We start from the raw sequence: 20,712 nt of genomic DNA on the forward strand, positions 1-20,712 counted from the left end.
TTTCCCAGATATCTCCAAAGACTCTTGAAACATTAACTTGGTTCTTAGCAAATATGTCCTACCTTCCTGGTACAGTTTTAGCGTATCCATTGTAATCTCCCTGGAACTGCCCTGTGCCCTCATTTAGGTTCCTTAGTGACTTTTTTGAATATAAGAGCTTCAACCAAAAAAGATCCTGTCTATGCAAGAAGTACCATTCTCTCAAAAGGGAAGAAACGTAATTCATTCTGTAATCAAATATAAGTGACCATGCTCCAGGTCGAAGATTGTGGTTACCCTGAATTCCACAATCCCAGGGGATAGCTATTTCATGAAGTTTTTTAATAGTTAAGGGATGAAAAACTCGTTAAATACATTGGTGGGTACAGTGGGTAGGTATTGTGCAGCCAACTGGAGAAACCTCTGATATAGGCCTCAGACGTTATCTGGTAACATTCTTAGCTTTTGACTATTTGCCAGTTCTAACTATTGTACTGTACAGGTCTGGCAGGGATAAAGTCAAACGGTCCTCGGAGGGGGAAGTGAAGATTATTATAAGACAGATAGAAAAAAGATGCAAGAGACAGTATGGGAAGGCTGCAGGTCACTACCACACCAGCCCCTAGTATATCTCTCATAGCCTTCTTATACTTCAGTACCATGGGAAGCAAAGCCATAAGCTAACAGAAACAATTGCTGAAATATTCACGAAACATTTGTTCTCACACAAAAAATCTCCCTGTTCCTACCACCAAGGTCAATAGACTCTTCAGCTATGAGCCTTGAGCCTCAAGTTCATCTCCTCTTATCATCCCATGCCTTGCCTCAGCAGGCTGGGAAATCTGCCAACAGACCCTGACCTGCCTTGACTCTGCCTAGCTGGCAGTCTCTCTCTTTCGATCTCTCTCTCTCTCTCTCTCTCTCTCTCTCTCTCTCTCTCTCTCTCTCTCTCTCATCTCTGTTTCAGAAAGCACCAAATGGCTCCCCACACTGTACCCAATAAAACTGTTAAAATTGAGCTGAGACAGCAAATGGCAGATGTGGTTACCTTCCAGTCCAGCCTACAGCAGTTTCAGTGGTGGCAGAGGGCATGATGACTGTGCTGGTGGCCATGGGTCCCAAAGCCAGAAGGAGCTGCCCACAAAGTCCCCCTATACAGCGAACACAGGAAATCTCCCTTTTAACATAATTCAAGACAACACCGATGGTATCTTTAAGGATCTCAGCCTATGGAGTGTGCAGCTAGTCACAAAGATACAGACAACTTGAAGGGTTCTGTTCTGTCCAATTTGAAAGCATGGATTCCTTGAAGGAGGCTCTAACAAAGGACAGGGCACTCTTGGGGAACTGGTCACTTCAAGTGGATGTTACAGAAGGCAGAAAACGAAATGAAGGCGGCTTTGGGTTCAGGAAAGGTAGAGTCGCCGGCAGAGCAACGTGTGGCAGAACCTCGAGGCAGATGAGGCACCTTCAATTCTGGCTATAGGATAACTTCTTGGGGGTGGGCAGTCGCCCTGGGAACTGGCAAGCAGGCTCTCCAGTGGAGAGCGGCTTTCAAGATTATCCTTCTTTTTTCAGCTCCAATGCAGACTTTACAGAGAACCTATAGATAAGAAGAAAGCACCAAGACCATGATTGCCCCTCAAACCTGGGCAGTGGCAACTCTGCTCGGCCTAAGTATCCACACTGACTCCAACATCATAGGGGAAGCCAGAAGAGGAGTGGTTCAGATGGAGCAAGAAGGGGATTGAGTTGGAAGGAGATGGGGTGTGGGGAAGCCGGAGCAAGAGCACAGGCTTGTGGCAGGAGCCAGTCACCATCCAGGTTCCATTTCCTGTGCCCGGCATTGTCTGCCCTATAGCCAGAATAGCTTGTGAGTGTATGTCAGCTGTTTACAAGAGAGAAGAGAAGGAGAAGAGGAGGGAGGAGAGAAGAAGGAGAAATTCACATTTTCCATAATGAAAACAGACAGCCGGGCGTGGTGGCGCACGCCTTTAATCCCAGCACTTGGGAGGCAGAGGCAGGCGGATTTCTGAGTTCCAGGCCAGCCTGGTCTACAAAGTGAGTTCCAGGACAGCCAGGGCTATACAGAGAAACCCTGTCTCAAAAAACCAAAAAAAAAAAAAAAAAAAAAAAAGAAAACAGACTAAGGAATTTGTGAACACTTCACCAGCTCTGCAAAGGACACTGGAAGGGATCCCTTAGACCAAGGAGGATAAAGTTGTCTCCTAGAGACAATCAATAGCAAACTTTTCACCCAAAGGGCTCTAAGAAAGCACCACAAAGTCAGCAAAATAGCAGGAATCAACACACACTTTGAATATGAACTCTGAGTATCAGAAATCTCAATTCACCGATAAAAATGAGACAGGCTAGCACACTATCTGAGAAAATGGGATCGACCTTCTGGTTGCCTCCAGCTTTTATGGCCCATCATGCAGTCTAGGGAAGACTTTGGTGATGTCTTTGAGTCATTTCTGCTCCTGTAAGTAACTCCAATATAACTCATTGGCTCACTAAGTTGGGTTTTGATGGTACCCATACTTTGGTCTGTTGTGAGCTCCTGTTGGGTGAGTAGCTCTTGTTTACATCTCCCCAGGGATAATGTCACACATCAGGTACTAAGTGCCTAGCTCAAAAATTTGAGAGATCTCAAATAAGTAAATTAAGACTTAGGGCTTAATTAATTAAGACTTAAGCCTTAAGACTTTAAAAACTAGCTGGGTAGTGCTGTCGTATGCCTTTAATCCCAGCACTGGGGTGGGGCAGAGGCGAGTGCATGTCTAAGTTTTGAGGCCAGCCTGATCTACAGAGTGAGTCCCAGGACACCCCAGGCTACAGAGAAACCTTGTGTCAAAAGACAAGAAAGAAAGAAAAAGAAAGAAAGAAAGAAAGAAAGAAAGAAAGAAAGAAAGAAAGAAAGAAAGAAAGAAAGAAAGAAAGAAAGAAAGAAAGAAAAAGATTAAAAAGACTTTACAAAAATGAAACAAAGCCAGAAGCAATCAGACAGGAAGAAATAATTAAAATCAGGGCAGAAATTGAAATGTAGCCCAACGTTGGTATTGCAGGCATTTTGCTTCCTTCCTCTACAATCAGAGCCTGATAATTACTAAAAGCTCAAGTGAGCTGGATTTAAGGACTAGCTAGAGCCAGCAGGAGTTAGACTCAGGGCACAAATCATATGAGCTATCAGTATTACAGCAGCAGCCGGGGGATGAGAAAGACATCCAATAAATAAGGTGGAAAGTGCCAGACCCAGGAGAAAGATAAAGGCTGTTGTTCTCATAATGTTAACGTCACCAAGGCCATCAGGTGGAGGAAAAGGAAGTGCCTTTCTATTGTTTGCCCAGCCACTTGCTTCCAGCTTTATAAATTGTCAAGAGTTTCTGCCTGGTTGTGAGACATTTATTTCTAGTGACAAAGTCCTGGGAAGAGACTCACAATATGTCCTCTAGGTATGGGAATTTTCCCCCCAGGAAAGGTAACTGCATAAACCATTTTAATAGCCAGTGGGAACTTATAAAACTGACATCATCTCCATTTTAAAAGTCAGGGTAGAAACTGACGAACTAGGAAAGAATAAAACAGACTGGAAAGATAGTATAGTGCTCATGACTGTATTGTTCCTGCAGAGGACTAAAGTTCCATCCATAGCACCCACATCAGACAACTGCATGCAGCTCCATCTGTACTGTATAACCACAGCTCTAGGAAGTTCAATCTCCTCTCCGGCTCCCATGAATGCTGTCATTCATGTGCACATAGACATGTGCACGCATGCATGTATGTGAGCATATGCGTGCACACACACACCTAATTAAAAATATTTTTAAAAGAATGAAAGAGAAAAAAAGCAAAAAATAACAAGATAAAGAATTGGTTCTTTCCAGGCAATGGGGGTGCACACGTCTAATCCTAGTCCTTGGGAGGCAGAAGCAGGTGTATCTCTGTGAGTTTGAGGCCAGCCTGGTCTACAGAGCAAATTCCAGAACAACCAGGACTACAACACAGAGAAACCCTGTGTCTTAGTCAGGGTTTCTATTCCTGCACAAACATCATGACCAAGAAGCAAATTGGGGAGGAAAGGATTTATTCAACTTACACTTCCATACTGCTGTTCATCACCAAGGAAGTCAGGACTGGAACTCAAGCAGGTCAGGAAGCAGGAGCTGATGCAGAGGCAATGGAGGAATGTTCTTTACTGACTTGCTTCCTCTGGCTTGCTAAGCTTGCTAAGCCTGCTCTCTTATAGAACCCAAGACTGCCAGCCCAGAGATGGTCCCACCGACAAGGGACCTTTCCCCCTTGATCACTAATTGAGAAAATACCCCACAGCTGGATCTCATGGAGACACTTCCCCAAGTGAAGCTCCTCTCTCTGTGATAACCCCAGCCTGTGTCAAGTTGACACATAAAACCAGCCAGTATACCCTGTCTCGAAAACACACACACACACACACACACAACAGGTGGTTCTTTGGAAAGAAAAACCAGATTGACAAATACTTGGTTCAGTAGCGAAGAGGACTGGTGGCTGCTCTTGTAGAGGACCCAGGTTCAATTCTTAGTACCCACAGAACAACTCACAACTTATTATAACTCAAGTCCCAGGGGATCAGATGCCTCTTCTGGTTTCTAGGAGCACCAGGCAGGCAACTGGTACACAGACATACATATATGCATACAAAACTCCATATACATAAGTAAAAGATAAAAGTTAAAAAATAAATAAAATAAACCAAGAGATAAAAAGGGAGGTGTTGCGGGGCGGTGGTGGCGCACGCCTTTAATCCCAGCACTGGGGAGGCAGAGGCAGGCGATTTCTGAGTTCGAGGCCAGCCTGGTCTACAAAGTGAGTTCCAGGACAGCCAGGGCTACACAGAGAAACCCTATCTTGAAAAACCAAAAAAAAAAAAAAAAAAAAAAAAAAAGGGAGGTGTTACAATAGATACCAATTAAACTCAAAATTATGATGGCATACTTCAACAAATTAGAAAACATCAAAGAAATGGATTAATCTCTGTATAAAATAACCTACTGAAGTTAAACCAAGAACAAATAAATAATTTAACTAGATCTATAACCAACAGTGGAATTGAAGCCATAGTAAAACATCTCCCAACTAAAAAAAAAAAAAAAAAAAAAAGGTCCAGGACGTAATTAATAAAATAATTAATAATAAAAATAAAGTCCAGGACCAGGTTTACTGCAGAATTCTAACAGAGCTTTGAAGAAAAACTAACACCAATGCTACTCAAATTATTCCATTAAATAGAAAAAGAATGGAGGCTTCCAAACTCTTTTTATGAACAGAAAGCAGAATTGTGATATCACAACCAGATAAAGACACCACAAAAGAGCCGGGTTGTGGTGGCACACGCCTTTAATCCCAGCACTTGGGAGGCAGAGGCAGGCAGATTTCTGAGATTCATGATCTACAAAGTGAGTTCCAGGACAGCCAGGGCTATACAGAGAAACCCTGTCTCAAAAAACAAAAAACAAAAAACAAACAAACAAAAAAAGACACCACAAAAGAAAAAGATACAGGGCTGGAGAGATGGATGAGCAGTTAAGAGCACTGATTGTTCCTCCAGAGATCCTTAGTTCAATTCCCAGCAACCACATGGTAGCTCACAACCATCTGTAATGGAATCCAATGCCCTCTTCTGGTGTGTCTGAAGCTACAGTATACTCCTATACATAAAATAAATAATTATTTTTTAAAAAAAGATACAAAGAAAATAACAGACCTACCTCCCCATTAAATATCGATTTTTAAAATTCTCAATAAAATAAAATATTGGCACTTCAAGATTCAAAAGCACATCAAAATGTTTGTTGTGGGGTTGGAGAGATGGTTCTGTGGTTAATCATGCTTGTTGCTCTTGCAGAGGACCCAAGTTCTGTCCTTAGCATCTATAGAGTGGCTCACAACCATCTGTAAATCCAGTTCCAGTAGATATGATGCCTTCTTCTGGCCTGCTAAGTATTAAATGCACACAGTACACATACTTACATGCAATCAAAACACTCAGACACATAAAAATAAATAATAAATAAATAAAAGATCATTCATTATGACCAGGTAAGCTTTATTCTAGCACAAAGCTGAAGTCCAAGTGGATCAAGGATCTTAATGTAAAACCAGATACACTGAACCTAATAGAAGAGAAAGTGGGAAAAAGCCTCGAACTCATTGACACTAACTGAACTCCAATGGTTCAGGCTCTAAGATCAACAATTGATAAATGGGACCTCATGAAACTGAAAAGCTTCTGTAACAGAAAAACTTTTATAAGGCAAAAGGCACAGTCAATAGGACAAATCGGTAACCTACAAAATGGGAAGAAAAAAAAACAAAAACAAAAACTTCGTTAACCCCACATCCAATAGAGGGCTAATATCCAAACTATATAAAGAACTCAAGAAGCTAACCTCAAAAAGAAAGAAAAAAAAAAAAAAAACCACAGATAACCCAATTTAAAAATGGGGTATGTTGGGAGCCATTAAGACAACACAATTGTCCTGATCTCTGAATTGGGCCTCTCCCGCCTGAAAAGAAAAGGGGGTCAAAAGCAGGCCACCGACGCACCACTCCAAGAACAACCACAGATTATTCCAGCCCTAAGTCAGCACCGGATGTCCTGACCTCAAGATGTACCCTGATACCACCAAGTTCCTGCTTCCCAGTGTAGTCACCAAAAGAAAAATTTCCGCTGCCCCATCCCTCCTGCTGAGAAGTGTTTCCTCCTTTGCTTGTGCATTTAAGCCTTGAGCAGTGACACCTTGATGCTATTCAGAATGGTTCCTTGTCGTTCCTCGCACTTGGTGTCCGTCTTTTCTCTCCCCCCATTTGGTTCTTAGGAGAAGATCCCCTCGAGACCCTCAAATAACTGGACCTGCTGGACGGGTAAAGTGGCGCCTAACGTGGGGCACGAGTGTCGCGGACGTTGAGAGGTAAGCCTGGGCATAAAATTGTTGTCCCATTCACCATGGGAAATGTTCTGTCCAAAGAGACAGTTTTTATTCAAGAGATGAAGGGGTCTCTTTAGGAGAGAGGGATAATAGTTAAGAAAAAGAATTTAATAAAATTTTTTTGTTGTTGTTGTTTTGTGGATGAGAGATGTCCATGGCTGGTATTGAATGGTCCTTAAATACACCCTTTAACTTGGAATAAAGTAGGCAAAGATATCAATGCTTTGATTAAACAAGGAGAAAATGTCCCTGAGTCCTTTTTTAGCTATTGGGGAATCATCAGAGATCTCCTTAAACAGGCAGAAAAGGGCGGAGAGGGCGCTCGCCCCATAGCCCTTACTGAAGATTTTTTTAGAAAACTCCCTATCACTGTCTCACAAAAGCGAAACTAAGCCGCTGGCAAATCTGGTCAGTCTTGGCCGTCATCGATTATCGATGCCCGGGTCCCTAAGAATTCCCTGCCTTCCCCTCTTTCTCCCCAAATTACATTAGATTCTAGAAAAGGGGCTACTGCTTGACCCCCTGTTAGACCAAAAAGGATTTACCCCATTTTGTATAAGGAGTTGCCAGATGAAGCCCTCGATCCTGCCTCGGAGGCAGAATTGGATGAGGAAGCCTTTAAATATGAACAAGACCACTATGATCCCGGGCCCAGTGCCTATCTTACCATCGAGCCCTTCAATTTCCACCCTCGTCCTTATTTGCCCCCTAATCCTCAGCCTAATCCTCGTCCTGTATCACTGGCCCCTTCGTCCATTCAGCAATTACTTCAAACTAAAAGAGAACTTCAGCCTCAGATCACCAATCTTAAAGATGTTCTAGGGCTTCAAAAGGAGCTACAAGACCTCAGTCTAGAGACTCAGAGTCTACAAAGGGCCCTCATGGGGAACCTTCAAGGTCCCATCTCAAAAAATCCTCAAACTGGCCGCAAAGGTCCCTCTCAGAAACAAGGGAATAAAAATTTGGCTTTTCCTGTCCTCACTCAAGCTCAAGCCCATCAGGCTGCACCAGGTCATGAGGACGCCCCCGCCACACTGGCTCCTCCGAAAAAGATCAGGGGGAACCAGAGAGTGAGGAGGAGGATGATCAAACAAACTCTGATTCCGATGAGGGTGGCATGTCCCCCAATGAAGGGTTGGACACCAACAGCCAACCAGTCTACAAAAAGCTAAAACTGAGACATGTAAAAGATCTTCATTCAGCAGTCAAAAATTATGGGGTTAATGCCCCGTTCACAGTATCTATATTAGAAGGTTTAGCAGGAGAAGGCTACTTGATACCCAATGAATGGAATAAAGTTGTTCAGTCTGTCCTCACTAGAGGCCAATATTTAACTTGGAAGTCAGAGTTTGTGGACAGAGGAGAAAATTTGGCTGCAAATAATAGAAAGAATCCTACTAGTAAGACAGCCTCCGGGGGCTGGTGAGATGGCTCAGTGGGTAAGAGCACCCGACTGCTCTTCCAAAGGTCCAGAGTTCAAATCCCAGCAACCACATGGTGGCTAACAACCACCCGTAACGAGATCTGGCGCCCTCTTCTGGAGTGTCTGAAGACAGCTACAGTGTACTTACATATATAATAAATAAATAAATCTTTAAAAAAAAAAAAAAAAGACAGCCTCCTGGACTACTGATAAAATCTGCGGTCAATTTCGCTGCATACATAAAACAATTAGGGCTCTCCCCCGGTGTCCTTGCCCAGACAGCACAGGTAGCCCTGGGAGCTTGGCACGCTGTCCCTGCTGCAGGGATGCTAACTATGCCCCTAACCAAGATTATACAAGGGCCCCAAGAGTCCTATGCACAGTTCGTTGCCAGATTGCAGGAAGCAGCTGAGAGAATTTTGGGACCTGAGGAAAGTGAGTGTCTGTTAGTCCGACAACTTGCTCTTGAAAACGCCAATTCAGCATGTAAGGCTGCCCTGAGAGGTAAAACCAAGAGTTTAGATATAAATGGTATGATCAAGCTTTGTAACGAGGTATATGTGTTTTCTCAACAAGTTTCTAAGTCTATTAACCTGGCCATTGGGGCTGCTCTAACTCCAGCTCAAAGATTGGTGCCGAGCCCCATTGGCCCAAGTTAGAAGTTGACATCTGTGTCCTTGCATTGGGTGCAGACGCCGCCTGGGGCAGCCCTGATTATTATATGCCTCAATTAACAGCAGTTAACACAGGTGATAAAAAGATTGATCCAGGTTGCAGCAGTGATATATGTCGTGCTGCCCTGGCCTTACACACTGGAGGTATATATGTCTGTCCAGGAACTCATCGAGATAGATCTCTAAATTATAAATGTGGCTATGAAAATGATTTTTATTGAGCCTCTAGGAGCTGTGAAACCACTGGGGATACCTATTGGACCCCATCCTCCTCTTGGAATTATGTCACAGTTAAATGACTTTACCCCAATTCCAAAGTCACCTCCCCTGGAAAACAACCCCTTAATAGCTATTGTTCCCCCAATTCTTCTCTACAAGGGTGGTGCAACCCATTACAAATTGGCTTTACAACAGCTGGAAGGACTGCTAACTGGACCAAGAGAGGATTCTCTTGGGGGTTGCGCATATATAAAGAGGGCACAGATTGGGGATTGACATTCAAGATTAAACTACAAAAGGAAATCCCCAACATATATAAAGCATCTATAGGACCTAACCCCCAATTACATCACCCTAATTCCCCAAACAGTCCCAGACTTCCAGGTACCCGCCCCCCTGTTCCTGCTCCAGGGCGAGCTACGACCCTGTTTCAGCCCACTCTCCCTGCGGGCCCCCCTCTTCCACTGATTTACTGTGGTCTATATTGAATGCTTCTGCTTTAGCCTTGCTGGATAAGAGACAAAGAGATAATGCGTCAGAATTTGAAGATTGTTGGATGTGCTTTTCTGCTTCCCCGCCCTTTTATGAGGGCATAGCCTTATTTGGAAATTTTCAGATGCTAGGCAGCTTCCCTTCGAGTCAGTTCAGCTTACCTTGACAGAACTCTCTGGGATAGGAAGTTGTGTGTTGGGCCCAGGCATGCTTCCGCCTCAGCCCTTGCTAGAGATTTGCAATAACACGTTTAGAGTAAATAATAATGGGTTTTCTTATCTTCTTGCCCCAAATGATACCTTTTTGGCATGTTCCACGGGCCTTACATGGTACATTATTATACAAGATTTTATAAATAATAGAGATTATTGTGTCTTGGTTCAGCTTTTTCCAAATTTTAGTATTCATGAGTCAGATGACTTATTAAAGTTTTGGGACCGAGGTGCCTCCTTGACATCCTGCCACAAAAGAGAGCTTATCTCAGCAGTGACCCTTGCGGTCCTTCTTGGCCTGAGTGCTGTTGGGACAGAGACCAGAATCGCAGCCCTTGTGTCATCTCAACAGAATGCGCGCAATTACCATCTGCTCAATGAGGCTATTAGCAAAGATATAAAGAATATAAAAAGGGGCCTAGATGATCTTACTGATGATCTTCCTTGGTCTCCCTTTCAGAAGTTGCCCTTCAAAATAGAAGGGGATTAGATTTGCTCTTTCTACCACAAGGAGGCTTATGTGCTGCACTTAAGGAAGAATACTGCGTATATGTTGATAAAACTGGATTAGTTAACGATAGCATTGCCAAGGTTACTGCCAATTTAGAAAAAAAGAAAAAGAGAGAGAGAACAACAAGAGTCATGGTACCAAAATTGGTTTTCAACCTCCCCCTGGCTTTCGACCTTGTTGCCCTCCCTTTTGGGGCCTCTATTGGGACTCCTATTATTGATTTCCTTTGGTCCTTGGGCATTTCAGAAATTGACCCGATTTGTTAAATCTCAAATTGATTCATCTCTTTCAATCGCATCTGTTTCAGTTCATTACCATCGGCTGGACGTTGGCGATAACAAGCAGGTTACTGGAGAAGAGTCAGATGTGGATGCTGCTTCATCACCCTCTTCTCGGGGAGAGAGACTCAATTTCCATAAAATGCTTAAGTAAGATCATTCCCCTCCCCCTAAATTTGGCCATCAGTCTCATGCCGCGAATCATTTATAGATTGCCGTAGTCTGTGCTTCCGACATGGTAATATACATTCTCACCACATTGGAAACTAAACAGTCATGCCAGGCTAGACACATCGAAAAATTGGAACTTGAAGCCATTGCCCGTGAGAGTTGTAAGACTAAGTACTGCACAGAGATTAGTCTGGAAGCTGTTAGACAGTCTCTGAGAGGCATGTCTGATTGCATGAAGGTTGAGTGCCCTAGAGTCCTTCCCCCAGAAAAAAATGACACGGGAGCAGGGTCAGGGTTACTCTGGGTAAAAATCTGTGGTCCTGAGAGTCAATCCTGTACATGGCCCCTAACATTGCACACTGGGGATCAGACCTCTACCTCTACCCATGGAACCTTCTTTGTTCCTAAATCCCTTGGCTAGCCCAGGTTATACCCAACAGACTGGAACCGTTAATTCAAGCCTCATAGATGACTTGTCCTTGTGTCCTTCGTGGTTTTAGAGAATCACCCGGTGAGCAAACAGACATTTAGGCGGTCATTAAAAACGTGGCTACAAATTTATTATATAATATGCCTTTATAAAAATATTAAAACAGGGGAGGGGTATAGAGCAAAACAGAATTCACAACAGGAATTTTAAATGGCCAAGAAGCACTTAAGGAAATGTTCAAAGTTCTTAGTCATCAGGGAAATGCAAATCAAAATGACCCTGAGATTCCACCTCACACCAGTCAGAATGGCTAAGATCAAAAACTCAGGTGAGCCCGGCATGGTGGCATATGCCTTTAATCCCAGCACTTGGGAGGCAGAGGCAGGCAGATTTCTGAGTTCGAGGCCAGCCTGGTCTACAAAGTGAGTTCCAGGACAGCCAGGGCTATACAGAGAAACCCTGTCTCGAAAAAAAAACCAAAAAACAAAACAAAACAAAACAACAACAACAACAAAAAAAAAACCTCAGGTGGCAGCAGATGCTGGGAGGATGTGGAGAAAGAGAACATTCCTCCATTGCTGGTGGGATTTCAAATTGGTACAACCACTCTGGAAATCAATCTGGCGGTTCCTCAGAAAATTGGAAATAGACCTACCTGAAGATCCAGCTATACCACTCTTGGACATATACCAAAAAGATGCCCCACCACATCAGAGGGATACATGCTCCACTATGTTCATAGTGGCCTTGTTTGTAATATCCAGAAGCTGGAAACAATCCATATGTCCCACAATGGAAGAACAGATACAGAAAATGTGGTACATTTACAAATGGAATACTACTCAGCTATTAAGAATGAGAACATCATGAGTTATGCAGGTGAAAGACCCACAACGTGAGGACTCCCTCACGTTCTGACTCAGGAGAGGCGACACCCCAAAATCACCCACAAGAAACGATCTTGCTGCAACTGCAAGAGGATTTTTATTCGAGAGCGTTCTCGGGCCCATGGTCATACACCACGCAGGGGTAGAGGACCATGGCGCCCCGAGTAGCTGAGTAAGGGGGTATTTAAAGGAAGAAACCACAATTCATGGAGGTGGGGAGGGTGTTGTTGGAAAATACCAAAAATACCAGTTAAGAGTCACAAGGAAGTATAAAGTCACAAGTGTCAGGTTATCTCTCAAGACAGTTTCTAAAAGCCCCTAACAATCTAAGAGCCCCTAAAGATAGCACATTTGCATTGCAGGTTCCAGTAATGGTCAGGGTGCCATTCTTTGAATTGAACCCAGGAAGAGGGTAGGTGGAGGAATGTCGCTATCAAGGTATGATTAGCATACCTTGGAGCAATGAGTCACAAAGGTCACATTCCCAAGCCTCATCCTAAAGGCCTAGAATTTTGTTACTTCTTCACAGGCAAATGGGTTGAACTAGAAAATACCATCCTGAGTGAAGTAACCCAGACCCAAAAGGACATGCATGACAGGAGCTTAGCATAGCTATCCTCTGAGAAGCCCAATTAGCAGCTGACTGAGACAGATGCAGATGTTTACATTCAACCATTGGACTGAAGTTGGAGACCCCTATGGGGAATTAGGGGAAGGATGGAAGAAGCAAAAGGGGAAGGGCGACCCATAGGGAGACCAGCAGTCTCAACTAACTGGAACCTCTGGGAGCTCCCAGACACTGAGTCACCAACCAAACCAGGCAGCATACACAAGTGCCCACATACACACACACATACATATATAGTAAGGTACTGCCTGTTCTGGCCTCAGTGGGAAAAGGTGTGCCTAATCCACGAGAGAGTTGAGGCCCCAGGGAGGGGGGAGGCCTGGTGGTGGGGAAGCATCCTCTCAGAAACAGGAGGGGGAGGAATGGTCTGAGGAACTGTGGGAGGGGGCCTGGGAGGAAGGGGCAATGGCTGGATGATAGATAGATAGATAGATAGATAGATAGATAGATAGATAGATAGATAGATAAGAAAAAAGTCAAATGGGCAGGGAGCCAGGAATGGAAAGAGAAAGAATAAAGCATGGGGGGTGGGGGCTGGAATTGGAGTTTTTGTTCATGATCCATTAGACTTTCTGGATTTGGACCAGAGTCAGTGCAATAGCTCTCCCCGAAAACAAAAGTGGGAAGACAATAGAGTGACTCTCTTCAGAGTGGCTGGAAGGTCTGGATTTTTGGAACGGGTGCCAGGGTTACTGCCGGTCTTTGTTTAATCTGGAGTTCCAATGTGGGCCTGAGTGGATCATCAGCTGGGCTACAAGTCAGTTGGGTGTGCCCCACATAGTAGGAGTCAGTTGAGGGACATGCTGCTTGGGTAGGTGGAACTTGGAGGAGCCCAATGTGAGTCCACGGGAGAAGATAGTTGAACACACATGATATGAAAGAAGTGAGGGTTTCTGGAAGTTAAAGGTTTATGTGGTATAGCCACCTGCGTCCACGGGTTACTGGGTTCCTGAAAGTAAAGATGGAATTTTGGATGGGAAAGGCAGCAAAAGAAATAATGAGCCAAGACAAAGTTTTCTGATCAAGGCCAATGTTTAATTAAGAGTTTAAGCTTATAAAGGGGGGAACCCATCCCCTACCATGCCAGGATCTCTTTGCTTGTGAGGATCTGCTGCCTTTTGTCAGGAAAACAGGTTCAGCCTCTCAGCAGGTAGTGGCATCTTGGAGGAAAAGTGCAGATGTGGCAGGACAATAGACTTTACCTAGGTCAGAAGACTCCACCCTAGGTGGGCTAGTCAGCTGTGGCAAGCAAGGTCTGAGCCAGCCTGCTCAAGGCTGGGGGAAGGGCACAGTTCCTCCCTTTTTATTATTAAAAATTAGCTGGACTGAGGCATATAATTTACTTATGCTCCATGGTCCTGCCTGAGAATTATGGTGGCTGGTAGCCGTACCTGTCTTAGAACTAATTGGACTTATTCAGAGAACATGTGCAGCTTGTATTTATTTGCACAAACATGGCATTTTAGTGTTTATTATGAACAAACACAGCCTATTGGCACATGCCTCTGTCTTAGGTTGAAATAAGCCATAGACCCAGTGGTCCATCCTTGGTTGCCGGCCCTCATTGCACACCTTTTTCCCAATCAGACCAAAGCCACAATATGCACTCAATGCATTTCTTCATAGCCATGAATCACTGCCATCTGCACTTTGCTAAAGGCAAAACTGTGTGGAGGCAACTGACCTGCTCGAAACACAAAGTCAAAGTTGAAAGCAACAAGATTAAGGTTGTCTATGGGGATGTCCCAAGCACTTAATTCAGTTGCAAATTAGCAGAGATCAAGTCCAAGCTCTGGCCTCCCGCTGCGGGGTGGGGTGGGGGTGGGGGGATGTGGGGGCGTGGCTTTGAGAATCAACAGGAAAACTGTTACTTCTCTTTTTTTTTTTTTTAAAGATTTATTTATTTATTATATGTAAGTACACTGTAGCTGTCTTCAGACACTCCAGAAGAGGGCACCAGATCTCGTTACGGATGGTTGTGAGCCACCATGTGGTTGCTGGGATTTGAACTCTGGACCTTCGGAAGAGCGGTTGGGTGCTCTTACCCACTGAGCCATCTCACCAGCCCCAAAACTGTTACTTCTCATGTAAATAGTGGAGGCTATGCTCCAAGTTAACTCTGCTGGCTGATGAAGATTTTTAGCTATCTTCATAATAGGAATCTCCAATATTGGATTTATTTCTAGACCAGTCCATGAATTGAGTTGAAAGACCCACAACGTGAGGACTCCCCCACGTTCTGACTCAGGAGAGGCGACACCCCAAAATCACCCACAAGAAACGGTCTTGCTGCAAATTGCAAGAGGATTTTTATTCAAGAGCACTCTCGGGCCCATGGCCATACACCACGCAGAGGTAGAGGACCATGGCGCCCCAAGTAGCTGAGTAAGGGGGTATTTAAAGGAAGAAACCACAACTCATGGAGGTGGGGAGGGCGTTGTTGGAAAATACCAAAAATACCAGTTAAGATTCACAAGGAAGTATAAAGTCACAAGTGTCAGGTTATCTCTCAAGACAGTTTCTAAGAGTCCCTAACAATCTAAGAGCCCCTAAAGATAGCACATTTGCATTGCAGGTTCCAGTAATGGTCAGGGTGCCATTCTTTGAATGAACACTTTTTGAACCCAGGAAGCTGGTGGGTGGAGGAAGGAATGTCTGTTTTATGACCAGCACCTGGAGCACTAAGCCCCAAAAACCACACTCCCAAGCCTGGGCCCAAAAGCCTCGAACTTTGTTACTTCTTCAGAGTCAGAATAACTGATCACATTGAAGGAAAGAGAAGAGTCATTGTAACTCCTCCATTTGATTCGTTTTTCTAAATAATTTTCCACAGTCTCTCTATGTTCTCTGTCCTTGAAGCAAGGCAGTATAGCTTGTCTAATCTGGGACATAGGCAAGCAAAGGTGGGTCAAGAACATATATCTATATAGCTTTCTTGCTACCATTGTCAGGGCACTCACCAAGCTCAGAGGTCGGCGTTATCCTTTTATGTCAGCTTGCCACACCAATCACTCTGGCAGCTAGCAAGCTCTTGCAGCATTCTGTGGAAAAAAACACAAACATCCCCTCTTCCCCATATTAAATATCTGATAAGGATCATGCCATATGCCAATAAATGGATCCTTTCACCTCACCTACGCATGAGTATACCTAGTTGTAGGATACTATAAGGCACTCAGCAAGGAGTTCTTTGGTATCCAAATTTTAAAATATTTTAAATAAAAAGTGTGATTTAAATAATGTGCATGGGGATATAATTCTCCCCTTTTTTGTTTAAGAAGATATAGTTTTAAAGTTCCACAATACCTTGTCCTTGAGAGTTATAAAAAAAATAAATACCAGTAACATGGGTGACATCTAATTGTTGAGAAAACATCTCAAATGCAGGCTGGTGAGATGGCTCAGCGGTTAAGAGTACTGACTGCTCTTCCAAAGGTCCTGAGTTCAAATCCCAGCAACCACATGGTAGCTCACAACCATCCGTAACAAAATCTGATGCTCTCTTCTGGAGTGTCTGAAGACAGCTGCAGTGTACTTACATATAATAAATAAACAAATAAATAAATATTTAAAAATAAATAAAATTAAAAAAAAAAAACCTCGAATGCTTGACTGTAATACCCAGTTCCAATATCTGTTCTAATTTGATTTGGAACTCCAAGCATAGAAAAACAATGCAGACAATGACTAATTACATTTTTAGTTGCTTTTCCTGTTAAAGCAGTTGCAACTAGAAAGCCTGAAAAGGTATCAATGGTCACATGTGCATATTTTATTTTCTAAAATCAGAAATATAAGTATTCATTTGCAATTATTGATTAAGTATAAGTCCTTGAGAATTAGCACCATTATGTGGAACAGGTAGAAACTGGGAACACTGAGAACAAGTCTCTACAATTTGACATGCACATTCTCTAAAAATACCAAAGTATTATCTCAAGCCATTACTATTTTGATGAATGTAAAGAATGAGATTATAGCCGGGCGTGGTGGCACTTGCCTTTAATCCCAGCACTCGGGAGGCAGAGGCAGGTGGATTTCTGAGTTCGAGGCCAGCCTGGTCTACAAAGTGAGTTCCAGGACAGCCAGGGCTACACAGAGAAACCCTGTCTCGAAAAAACAAAAAACAAAACAAAAGAAAAAAGAAAAAAAAAAAGAATGAGATTATATGCCAGTTATTCTTGTGTACAGCCTATAATCTGCCTGGGATATAAATCTGGGTGGCGTCACCTTAAGGGGTCTTGTCCAGGAAATCTAGGATGAGTTCTTAAATGTCTAAAGACAGTCCTTTAAAGGAACAGTATTTTTTTTCTTAACTTGGGTTGTATATGCATAAACAATTGCAATTTTGAGAATTAGCAGTATCTAAAAAAGGAACAATTTCAAACAACTGTAAGCCCTGATATATATATATATATATATATATATATATATATATATATATATATATATATTTATATATCCAATCACATATACTTCTCTCCCATAGAAGGCCTGTTTTTAAATACAGTAGATGTATTCTTTATGGGATACATGCATATATAAATTTACAGAAAATACAAAAGCGTGCATAGAAGCAATTTTTTTTTTATAGAAGCAATTTTTAACAACGTATCTTTTGGATAATGATTATCAATTTTACCTAAAAAGTTTGCTATGCAATAGACCAAATATCAATATTCTGCAATAACCAATTTAATTGCTGTTCAAAACAAGGAACAGACGCCTTTGTCAGTTTTTTAAGACATTTTTTAAAAATATCTTTTAAAATACCTTCATGACTTTTTCTTACAATTCTTTCTTAGCACCACAACAGCTTCATAATAGGATGTTGAAACTTTACTTGGAGATGAAGAAAGGTGATTCTACATTACTGTTCTCTTTTGTCAAAGAATTGCTGTGGGCACATTGAGTAACAATAACTAGAATACACAGCTAATATTTGATTACCATTGATTGCAGAAGCTTCCTCTGCTTTCTTCAAAGCCTTTTGTTTTCACCAGTTAATTTGCATCTCCCTTGATAACATCCAACAAAGGCTTAAGTCCTTCTGTGGTGAGCTTAGGGTGAGGTCTTAGCCAATTAACTTCTCCTGGAAGCTTTTAAAAATAATTTGAAGTAAGCAAATGATCTATTCTTTTCTTTTCTTGTTTTTTAATTTTTTGTATCATAATTTTTCTAGGATAAAACTGAGATCCTAAATATTAAAAAAGATATTGCCTCTGAATCTTTTCTGAAGCAACAGTTACACCCCAAAACTTTAAAGCTCATTGTGTAAAAGCAAAGATTTGTAGTAAATTTTCCTTCAGAGGCATTAGCTAATAAAATACTTTCTATATAAGAAACAATATATACTGAAAGATTCAAAGTCCTAGCTTCTTGTATTGAAGCAGAGACAAAAAAAAATTTTTTTTCTTGCATAATATAAGGCTATTAGCCATACCTAGAGGCAAATCTTTCCAATGATCACAAGCTCACTAGAAGCAAACCCTTTACAATGATCAGGATGTAAGGGGAAAAAAACTTCCAAATCTATAATAATTCTATATGGAGTAGGCAAGCCAGATTATAATGCCTCTATAAGTTCTACAGCCTCATTGATCTTTTATAAATCTTAAGTTTAAACTTTATTTGAACAACACCTGGATAGATCTGTAATAATGTTGTTTTGGCTTAAAAAAAAATTCTCCAGAGGCAAGGAGAGGCAAGGTCCCAAGAACTTGCAGGGTTTGCAAAAAAGAAACACCACACAAGCCTTGCTAAGGCTGCTCTGAGCTTTGCATTAATTCAAATATAAATATTTCTTAATCTGAGCTTACTGCCTGAGTCCTGGCTCAAAGATTATCCCTCCTGCAGTGAGGACAGATTCCAGAGGAACAATTCAACTCTCTGTCAATGCCCCTAATTTTGGACAGTCTTTCTTAAGATGACTTATAGTTAAAACATTCCTTATAACCTCAGTGCTGTGAAAGCATTGCTTGTACTGTAGTCCCCTGCAAGGCAGCAACCAAAGACAAACCGATTGTATAAGGGTCCAATTTCTGCACAAAGACGAATATATCTAGATAATTCTGCTTTTGCTTTGTATGGCCAGATGGCTGAAGTGAGCTGCATTAGCACTCTCATAAGATGATTACTCTTATAATCATCCTAATTAACAATATATGGGTGAGTTAAGAATCCTGAGCTCAGCTGGGTGGTGGTGGCGCACACCTTTAATCCCAGCACTCAGGAGGCAGAGGCAGGCAGATTTCTGAGTTCGAGGCCAGCCTGGTCTACAAAGTGAGTTCCAGGACAGCCAGGGCTATACAGAGAAACCCTGTCTCGAAAAGCCAAGAAAAAAGAAAAAAAAAAAGTCATACCAGAAACATCACTTTCACGCTACAAAGTTTGGCTGTCAATTCGTATATATGAATGCATGACAGTGAAAATTTTTTTTTTTTTTTTTTTTTTTAGGTTTTTCGAGACAGGGTTTCTCTGTATAGCCCTGGCTGTCCTGGCACTCACTTTGTAGACCAGGCTGGCCTCGAACTCAGAAATCCGCCTGCCTCTGCCTCCCGAGTGCTGGGATTAAAGGCGTGCGCCACCACGCCCAGCTGACAGTGAAAATTTTAATGCTTCATTAAAGAGACATTGTTTTAAATCTTATCTCTTATAAGTCTAGTTTCTAGGATAAGAATCACATAAAATATTATCCCATTTTGGAAATATCCTTAGAGGTCTAGTTTCCTGGGCTGGTTCATGCCACGTGTTATTGTTTAAAATGACTCCAACCCTGAGTTATGAGTTTTAAGCTAACTTTCTTGTTACCAATGTTATACCTTTTTAATCATACCCAATAACTTGTAAGCCAATACTCTATGACCAAGACATGCAGAACATATTTATACCTTTAAGACCAGTCAGAAACCAAATGAAGTGGCTACACTGATCTTATAAATTTAGACCAATCAAAGAATTTTTACTTTTTCTATAATTTTAAGATAATAAGCACTTTGTCATTTGCTAAACCCAATAATCACAACTGCAGAGAATTTTCTAGGAAAAAACAACTATCAGTTTATTTGCCTTAGAACTAAGAAGCTGCAGACTCCTTTTTAAAAACAGTTTTTCAGCAGGACCTATCCTTCTTGCGTGACTCCTGGCTAAGGTGCAGGGCAACTTTAATCAGCCTCTGCTATGCAAACTGAGACTGAATCAAGAGATGGATAGCCAGCAGATAAAGTTTTAACCATATTTTCTTTTCAACATGAAACAGTGAACAACAGTCATTCAGACAATGAAAGAAAAACAGACACGAATTGACACATGGACAGATTAGTACACCAAACACAGACAATACAGAGAAAGTAGAGAAGTTGATAAGTCAGAAGGTACGACTCAGATTGTTAGGGGGAAAAAGACATTAATGACTGTACCCAGCATGGGACCGGAATGCTATGATATCAACTTGCTAGGAGAGAGTTGCCATAGTGGCATGACTGTTATGGTGTAACCAACTGGTTTCCAACTGGATTTGAGGCTGACTCCACAGGAGGGAATTCATGCCTGATCCTTAAACCTCGTCTGAAACCCATGGCTGGGGTATTCATAGGCATTAGGGTAGAACCTGCTGTTGTTATTTTGTTAAATGGTTATGTTGTTAAACTACCCTCTCTACACATGCTCTTTGTGGATCCAGGACTCTGGGACTCTTAGATGGTGGAAGCATCTAATCCAGTGCTTGCTCTTGTCTTCTTTCACTCCTGCTTACTGTATTCTTAGTAAACTCACTCACTGGAAACCCAAGTCTTGTGGATCATAAGGAACAGAGTCAAAGTCTACATTTAGAATA

At 42.2% G+C, this 20,712-nt stretch overlaps 1 pseudogene; it reads left to right on the plus strand.

Annotated features, from left to right (window-relative positions):
- The first annotated feature begins 1,017 nt into the window (after window positions 1-1,017).
- On the plus strand, window positions 1,018-1,730 carry LOC110308951 (eukaryotic translation initiation factor 4H pseudogene; annotated as a pseudogene).
- Window positions 1,731-20,712: the final 18,982 nt, after the last annotated feature.

The sequence above is a fragment of the Mus caroli genome, unplaced genomic scaffold, assembly GCF_978045245.1.
Source record: "Mus caroli unplaced genomic scaffold, Mus_caroli_1 scaffold_12, whole genome shotgun sequence".
Classification (NCBI taxonomy): Eukaryota; Metazoa; Chordata; class Mammalia; order Rodentia; family Muridae; genus Mus; species Mus caroli.